Source organism: Trichosurus vulpecula, chromosome 6 (assembly GCF_011100635.1).
Source record: "Trichosurus vulpecula isolate mTriVul1 chromosome 6, mTriVul1.pri, whole genome shotgun sequence".
Lineage (NCBI taxonomy): Eukaryota > Metazoa > Chordata > Mammalia > Diprotodontia > Phalangeridae > Trichosurus > Trichosurus vulpecula.
Genome location: NC_050578.1, coordinates 269433452 through 269443093, shown reverse-complemented (window position 1 = coordinate 269443093; position 9642 = coordinate 269433452). Strand labels below are relative to the sequence as shown.

Below are 9642 nucleotides of genomic sequence, written 5' to 3'. Positions count from 1 at the left end.
GTAGAGAAAGTTGAGATGAATCAATTCCAAGTACATGGAATAGCTTGGGCAAGTGTATGGTATTGGGAGATCACAGACTGAGATAAGGAAACAGATAAAGGTGTAATTTAGTTGGAATATAGAGAAAGGAGGGCAAGTAATGAGCAAGAAGACTAAAAAGGTAGATTGCAGTTGTATGTCACATTCAGGAAGCATGGCATTGAATACCAAGATTTTCACAAGGAGAGCACATAATGACAATAAAGATTCAATGACCGGCAATTTCATCCATGAGGGTGGCATCTACACTGCTGATGGTTGCATCCCATCTATGGTATAGAAAATCAAAAATTGTTGCAATAGTAATGACAATGAAAAATCAATCATCAATCAGTTGAGGTCTCTGAAATCATAGATGAAATAATCTTCAGATGACAAATAGACAGTGAGTCACCAGACGCAGCCTTTCCAGCTCTGTGAAATTGGCCAAAATCTACCTTACACTCCATTATTATTTGAAAACCTAAAACTACTTCCATACTACTACAAGACATGATGGTAGGACTACAATGGAGGAATAATAATATTTCACATGTATTTTACACTTTCAAGTTATTACATTCATTATGCAACAAACACCTTCTAAGAAAGGTCATGCAAATACCATGTCCATTTTAAAGATGAGGAAATAGACGCTGAGAGACTAAGTACATTTCCAAATGCCGCAAAATTTATGTTTGAATAAGGATTCAAATCCAGTGATACCAACTCTAAGCAAGCCCCTTATCTGTCAGTGCCTCAGTTTCCTTACCTGTAAAATGAGGGTGTTGAACTTGGTGACCTCCAAGGTCCCTTACCATTCTAAAACCATGATCCTATGACTCTTAGGCTTGCAGTCTTCCACAACACAAGAATAGCCCCCATATGATAACAAATGGAAAGTGAAACCACCATGAGAGCTAAAGGACATATTAGAAATCAAACAAGGCACTTTGAATCAAAATGATGTAAAGCTCAGAATACGAGGCAGAATAGGTTAAGAGCCAGAAGAGTACAGGGGGCAAATCAATGTTCTTAATTTCCAGTTGAGGAAAACAATGAAGCCTTCTTGGATGAATGGGCATGAACCAATCCTTGAAAGATAGGTGGAGTTTTGATAGGCATAGAGAGGAAGCATAAGGGCAAAATGAAAGAAGGGTACGGAGCAGTGGGTATGCATTACAGGAAGAGAAAACCTAATAAGCAATGAGATAATTGCTAAAAATGTCCATAGAGTGTGTGTTTACCACCAAATTGATTATCCTGTTTGACTAGAATCCAGAGTGGTCATAATGAATGATAGCTTTAGAAAGGTACCCTAGAAAGATATGTTTGCCAGGTAGGTGGCACAGATTGAATTATGTGTGTACCAGATGGTAAAAGGTCTTTAAATGCAAAAAAAAAAAAGAATTCAGATTTTGGTCTCATAATTTCCTGCTCCAATCTCATCTTACAGATGAGAAAACAGGATTTGAAATCTTAAGTTCTTTGTCCAAGGTCACATAGTGAATATCTTGAAGGCCTTGGTCTAGGATTTGAGCCTAGGTCATTTGTCTTCCAGCTCAGGGCTTTTCCTCCCCTTCCCTCATGCACTGTACCATGTGGAACTTTCTACTGAATCAAATAATGGAGAAATAGGAGTATCTTCAGGGAATCATTCTTATCTACATTACTATAAACAAAGATATTCACAAAGGAAAAACATACTTTGAACAAAATATGACCTATTTTCTTTGTTTCCAATTAACATGTCATCCCTTAGCTCTGGAAAATGGCTAATTGATTCTTTGAAGAATGAAGTGTAGATTTCTGAGAGATGATGTAGGAGAGGTCCCAAAGGAAGCAAGAGATATGCCTGAGTCCAACAGAATGCATCTCAGAACTGAAGAGCAAGAAACAAACTATCTTGTTCCACAAGCTGTCCATTGCCAGACTGAAGGTAAGTGGCTGGGACTAGAAATTGCTATGTTGCCATAAAGTGCGCAGTGTCTGATTTATCAAAGATTTTAGAGCAGGAAAGAAGAACTTTGAGATGATGTTGTCTTACATTTTACTTTAGAGATGAAGAAACTAAATTTCAGAGAGATTAGGAAGGACCTTTCTCGAGACTACACGAGGAGTAAATAGCAGAACCAGGGTTGATAATATAATAAGATCATCAGTTTATCAATAGAAAGGAACTTAGAGGTTTTTCAGTCCTACCTCTTCATTTTACAATTAAGGAATGAGTCCCAAAGATGTTAAATAACATATCCTAACTCACCTTGGTAGTAGTAGAGTCAGGATTTAAACCCAGGTCTCATCCCTTCAAATCAAGTGCTCTTTCTACTACAGTAGACTGCATCTTTAACAATAATAAACTCTTCCTGTATTATGCGATGATGGTAACTAACATTTTTCAGCTTTCCTTTCTTAGAAATGGGAATACTAATTCTAGCCCTACCTTTTCTGACAGGATTATGAAGAAAAGTGCTTTCCAAACCTTAAATTGTTATTTACACACTATAAGTATTTAAATCACTTCATATCAATTTTCTTATTTATGGTAATATTGGTGTTTTATTCCCCTAACTGGTCATCCTGATTTATGTCTCTCAGACCTCATCCTCTCAGCTCCATCTTCCATAGTGTTGCTAAAGTGTTCGTCCTAACACTTTGGTGAACAAACCCCAATGCCTTCCTATTACTTCTAGGATCCAATACAATGTCTTCTGTATGGAATTTAAAGCACTTCATAATGCGGCCTAGTATTATGTTTCCAGTCCCTTAGCACATTGATCCCACATAATCTGAAACTTAGCCACCTTGGCACACTTGTTACTCCTCTGTCTTCCACTTTTTTATTTCTTTCACTCTCTGTCCCCCATATCTGCAGTGTACTTTCTCTCCTCACTTCCAGCTCTTAAGGAAAAAAAAAAAGAGTTGCTTTCAAGACTCAGCTCAAACACTCCCTACAGCATGAGCTTTCTCAGTCCTTTCAGCCAACACTGACTTTTCTTCTAAGTCTACTTTGCATCTGCTCTGTATTTATTTTGTATGGATGAATTTTTTTGTTATTTCTCCCATTAGCAATGTAAGCAAGTCAGGGCAAAAACCAGGTTTTTATTTGTTTTCATTTTGCTTTTAATCTGTAGCTCCAGCATGTAGGACAACACCTGGCATGTAATTAGAAATTGAAAAATATTTGTTGATTAACTGATTAAGTAATTGATTAATTAAATGATTAATGGACACTAAGACAGTCATTCCTCCTCACTGTATCTTCAGTATATTCTGTGTGCCAGAGTGGAAAAGACACTGGCTCAAGATTGACGAAAACCGACGTCATACATCCTCCTTGATGCTTACTGCTACTGACCTATATGACCACAAAAAAGTTATTTCAACTTTCTGGGCCATAGTTTTCTCATGTATGAAATGAGAGAGTTAGAAATGACGAGAACCATTAAAAAGACCTTAAAATCAAGTGAAAGAGGTTGAGCAAAAGCTAAAAAAATAAGAACAATCCAAGAAAAAACAAGAAAAATGGGAAAAGAAAGTCAAGCAATTACAAAAGGAGATCTAGAGCCTTTAGGAAAAAAATAACTCCTGGAAAAGCAGAATTGGATAAGGGGAAGGCAGTAAAGTTGGAAGAGATCAGGGAACAATAAAACAAAGTAAAAAGAATAAAAACAGAATACAGTATGAAATGTCTCAAAAGAAAAAAGAACTGATCTGGAGAACAGATCAAGAAGAGAAAAGGACTGGAGTATACCTGAGGTAAAACCATTTAGGTACAGCTAAAGAGTATACTTATCTTATAGAAATGAAAGGTGAGAGGAAAATCCAACACAGGAATCAGAATGGGGAGGAGGACTGGTAGTTTTGGAAACCTACTTTCATCAGGAATGGGTGTGTGTGTTTGTAAATTTAGAAAGAAATAAAACATTAAGGTGATAGGGAGGGGTGGGAGAAGACAAAAGAAGGATTTTTAAATGGGAGGGTGGGGGAAGTTTCTAAAGGGGGAATAGATGGGTATTTAGATTAATGTGAATAGGAGAATAAGGAGGGATACTGTGGGGAGCTTTAGCAATGGGAGGGCATTGTAGGGTATAAAGGTAAAGTAGATGAATCAGAGAGATAGAAAATAAGAGGTAAGCACAAACATAAAATAAATATCAGGAGTAGAATTTGTCAGGGAAAAAAGACAGGGGTGGTAATGATGATCTTGGACAAAGTAAAAAGTAAATAGATTTAATGAAAAGAGAAAAATAGGGAAGCTACAATATGTGTTAGCCATATTTATCGATGTTGTTTTAGAATATTTGAAACAACTAGAGCGTGTAAGGTCAGAATATTGCTTTGGTGTAGGAAATAATGAGTTGGTAGACCTGGAAAAATATGGAAAGACTTGGAATTATCAAGTAAGAGATCCACTCTCTGAGAAAAGGAATATAAATAAGTGTAGTAGGGTCTTACATAGATGCATATGAATGTATATGTCTATATATGAATTGTGGTTACCGATATTTAAGTATGTTCATGTATAAGTGCATGAATGGATATATGCACGTATATGCATATATGTATATCTTTGTGTGCACCTGTGTATTGTGTGTATATATGCATACATATGTATGTGTATGAATATAAGCATGTATATGTGTACATATATGCACATGGACACATGAACGTATATAACGTATCTATTTGAACCACACATATACATATATCTGCATATATCCATTCATACACTTACACATGCACCTGCTTAAATATTGATAACAACAGTCATATATAGACATATACATTTGTATACATCTATGTAAGAGCATACTACACTTATTTATTCTCAATTTCTATGAGGGTGCATAATCTTTTCCTTCATATACATACATATATATATATATATATATATATATATATATATATATATATATATATATATAAATATACACACACATATGTGTGTGTCTGTGTGTCTGTGTGTATGTATATATACACATATGTACATACATACATATACATACATGCATGCATGCAGAAGTGTGTGTGTGTGTGTGTGTGTGTGTGTATCCCTGTCATTAGTTGTAGCCTTCTGGGTAGGGGGGAAGAATCAGGGATAAGAACAAAGTTAAACATGCACAGCAGAGAACAAAAGAAAACTTAGAAGGGACAAAAGAAAAGATAGAATGCTGAACACAATGTGTAGTATTTACTATGTAGGCTTTCTTGAAATGGAAATTTATTTCTGTGTATTTTGAATCCTTTCTCATGTTCTGCTCTTTACCTCATACTGCTTTTTATTTCTTTTGTTATTTTGTGCTATTTTAGTATTTAATTTTATTTGTTTTGCTTTTCTTATTTTTATGAGTTTAACATTATATATATATATATATATATATATATATATATATATATATATATGAAAGGAAATAAATGAACAGATTTTTAAGGGCCTTTCCAGCTCTTCAACCATGATTCTATGATGTATAAAATAAGAAAGCTTGAATACATGATGTCTAAGCTCCTACATCTCTCGGAATTCTGTGTTATGCTCTAAAGTGTTTTCTAATTCAGACACTCACTATTCCATACATAGGTCTAATAGTCTGTGCTCTATATTCTAACTGTCTTCAAGACTTGAAATTTTAGGATATCCGGGTTCCCCATCTGTGAAATGATGTGAAAAACCAAGACAGTGGTTAGATACCATTTAAATGTTGCTTTAAGTTTTAAGGGGAACTTTCCATATATTATCTCATCTAAGCCAAACAATAATCCTGTTAGATGGGTGCTGTTACTATCCTGTTTTTACAGATGATGAATCTGAGGGACATAGTGGTTATGCGATGTGCCTGGATTCGCACAGACAAGAAGAACCTAAGGCAGAATGTGAATCAGTTCTTTGTTATTTCTAGTACAAAGCTGTGTTCTCTGTGCCACCCATCTACCTCCTGGGATCACTCCAGATCTAAATCACATGAACTAATAAATGCTATATATCTCTTTTATGGTTCTAGTATTCTATTAGGTTGTCACCACTATGTCTGTGGAAGTGGGGAATTGGACCACCTTGACTGAATTCATCTTAATTGGCTTCTCAACTGACCCGCAGATGCAACTGGTAATCTTCACAGCTTTTCTGGCTCTTTATCTGGTAACATTGGCAGGGAACATGACTCTAATTATCTTAATCAGAATTGACTCCCATTTGCATACCCCAATGTATTTTTTCATTGCATGTCTGTCATTCTTAGATTTCTGGTATACATCTGTGTACACCCCCAAAATCCTGGCCATCTGCATTTCACAGGACAACTGTATATCCTTAGCAGGCTGTGCCGCCCAATTATTCTTTTCCTGTTCTATGTCTTATAGTGAGTGTCACCTCCTTGCTTCTATGGCCTATGACCGTTATGTAGCAATCTGCAACCCCCTTCTCTATGCAGCTGCCATGTCCAGGTCTCTCTGTGTTGGGCTGGTTGCTGGGTCCTATCTAGCTGGGATCTTGAATGCCACAGCCCACACTGCTAACACATTTCGCTTAAAATTTTGTGGGAAAAACATTATTGACCACTTCCTCTGTGATGCACTGCCCATGGCAAAGATGTCCTGCACTGATACACAGGTCTATGAGAAGGTGCTCCTGGGAATGGTTGGTTTCACAGTTTTGTCTAGCATACTAGCCATTCTGATGTTATAGTTCAATGCCATCCTGGCCATCCTTCAGATTCGCTCAGCCTCAGGGAGGAAGAAGGCTTAATCCACCTGTGCTTCCCATGTGATCTCTGTCACGCTTTTCTATGGGTCCCTCCTCTTCATATACTCAAGACCCAGCTCCACCTATTCTCTGGAGAAGGACAAGTGGAGAATCTCTTGGTGAATCCCATGATCTATAGTTTTAGGAACAAGGACGTGAAGGAAGGTTTCAAGAAAGCTATACAGAGAATAAAATCACCCAGGTGATTTTAATTCATGTCCAAGATATTTTTTATCACATCCCTAAAATAAGGGACAAATAAATCCTGTGTTTTCTGTGTATTTTGGTACAATTAATAAAATATGATAATTCATTTTATTAGTTTAGGAAGTGGTTGCAAGAGGCAAGAGGCAGCAAAGTGTCTACTGATGAATCATTTACTAGAAGACAAGAGGATAGAGCTCTACTCTGCACTACCATCAGTTCCCTGATTCTTTTAGGGCAAGCAATATAAATTTATTAGCCTTAATTTATTTATATATAAATTGGGTGTTAAAATAAATTCTGAAGACCTGATAAGTTCCAAAACATAATATTATAATTCAGTTCAATTATAAAAATATTTATTTAAGAAGTGGAAAAATTTAGATATAACATAGTGTTTGTGAAACTCTTCTTCTTGATGTTTTCTTCTTTCACACATGTTCAAATCTTTATGAGCACCGTGAACGCCATACTAGCCAAGGCAGCAGTGTGTTATGGTAGATTGTGCCCAGATTTTCCCATGAAGACAGATCTTTCGGTACATGTAACTCTGACAAGTAACTTAACTTCTGAATGCTCTTGGAAACTCTGTGATATTGTATATATATATATATATATATATATATATATATATATATATATATATATATATATATATATATCTGTCTGTGTGTGTGTATGTATTAAAGGTGTCCTGCAATGGTAGAGTAATGAACTTAGATTGAAAGTCAAGGTCTTCCACTGCATCCTGGGACATCTCTAGATGTCTTGATCTATAGGTGTATCTATAGATATATCTGGCCACTGGACTCAGATGACTCTGGAGGAATAAGCAAGGCTGGTGACTTTGCACAGCCATCCCTCACTCAAATCTAATTCAATTGCAAGCCATGGCATCATCTTCCTGATATCACGGTGTTCTTTGATAATGAAGGAGAAACAATAATGAGGAAATATCCTAAAGAAGGAGTTCTCTGAAATAATAATATTGAAGTTCCAATTCTTATTCTGATTACATGAAAATAAAACAGAGGAAATTTTTCATACCTTGTAGTGGTAAATCATCCATCCCATAGTCAGACAGAGAAGATATGTGGAAGGAATGGAGATTGAGGGGTCTAAGATTTACAAGGAGAGAGAAAGAGAGAGAGAGAAAGAGAGAGAGAGGGAGAGAGAGAGAGAGAGAGAGAGAGAGAGAGAGAGAGAGAGAGACTATTGAGAATACTGTGAACAGAGGTGGATGGTGTATTTTGAAATATAAATAATTTCAGAAAAGACAAAACAAAACAATTAATGAATTGATTTGATCAAGTGCTTAATTTCATCTGTGCCTAATAAAATTCTTTTTTAAAAATGAAATTTTTAGAAGACCTCTTCTTTAAACCCCCAGGTGGAAACCTCAATGACAATGATTTCATTTATTCTACAATATAAGAAGCTATCAGTATAGATCTAACTTGCTAATAAACTGAATGTCATGGTAGTGTGGACAAATAGAAAGTGCAATACTATGTACCGACCATTTCTGTATAAATGTGAGACTTATTCATTTCTAAAAGTTCTATTACTTAAAAAAATCAAGATATATTCTAATCTACTCTGAAGCTCCAGACCTTGTCAAGATAGCCAAAGGGAAGCAAAGAGCCTTTTCTTTAGGAAATCTGGGAAGGTTGGGTGGTAATGGAGGAAGAAGCAAACATTGAGATTTTACCAAATGAAGAAGGTCTCTAAGCAATTATGGAAACCTTGGCCTTATGGTAAAGTCTTTTCCATGAAGAATGTCACACATAGTGTTGACTATAACACTTCACTGAGGCAAACCATCGTTCAAACTATTGAGAATACATACAATTCTATTTTACATTCCCTTAGCAAATAGTCCATAACATAGCATGAAGGTATTTGGGGACCCTAACTGTGGGTAAAATTAGATTTCTGTTTTCTATTTAGGTCTTGAATTTAATTGATAGGATTTTAAAGGTGCATGTCATGTACTAACCGGCCCTCATCAGGGCACCAGGGCTCAGAAGTACAAGAAAAATTCAATCCTCTGAGTGTTCAATTTTAGGTCTATTAATCATCAGCATAAAAGAAGATTTAGCCTGTATTAGAAAATGTAAATGTAACACAGATGGGCCCTGGTAATGCTGTAACAACTCAATCTCATATGAACACATTGGATCCCTGGAAAAAAGACTAATTCTCCTCCCCATCATGGTTCTAGGATCAATGCAAGAGGCTAGAGGGTCTTTCTGCTACCATCGCATATGAATCCCCCATCTGATATATTTTCCTTTATATAATTCACCCTGATATTTTCTTTTCAATATCATCTGATAAGTAATTAGTACCCCCAATGTCAATTTAACTGATTAATATCAATTTGCTTTTATCAGGTGATATTTAGTGAGAGGACACATCAGACTAGGGTATAAGAATACTGCCCCACCCCACAACAGGGCATTCTCTCTATATACCTCAATAATGAGGCAGATATTATCAGAATATATTAAATTAAAACATAAAATGGTTGTAATAAAATATAACCCCCTCAGAAAATCAAGGTCATTTTTTACCACCTAGGCCCCAGGGTAGAGTAGGGTGAAACTTAATGTAGTAGCTACAAAACATTCCTTTCACCCAGTTAATTTTTGTTTAATATGGCATAACTGATAGGC

General features: G+C 35.9%; 1 pseudogene; it reads left to right on the top strand.

Annotated features, from left to right (window-relative positions):
• The first annotated feature begins 1812 nt into the window (after positions 1 to 1812).
• On the top strand, positions 1813 to 6966 carry LOC118855184 (annotated as a pseudogene).
• The last annotated feature ends 2676 nt before the right edge of the window (positions 6967 to 9642 follow it).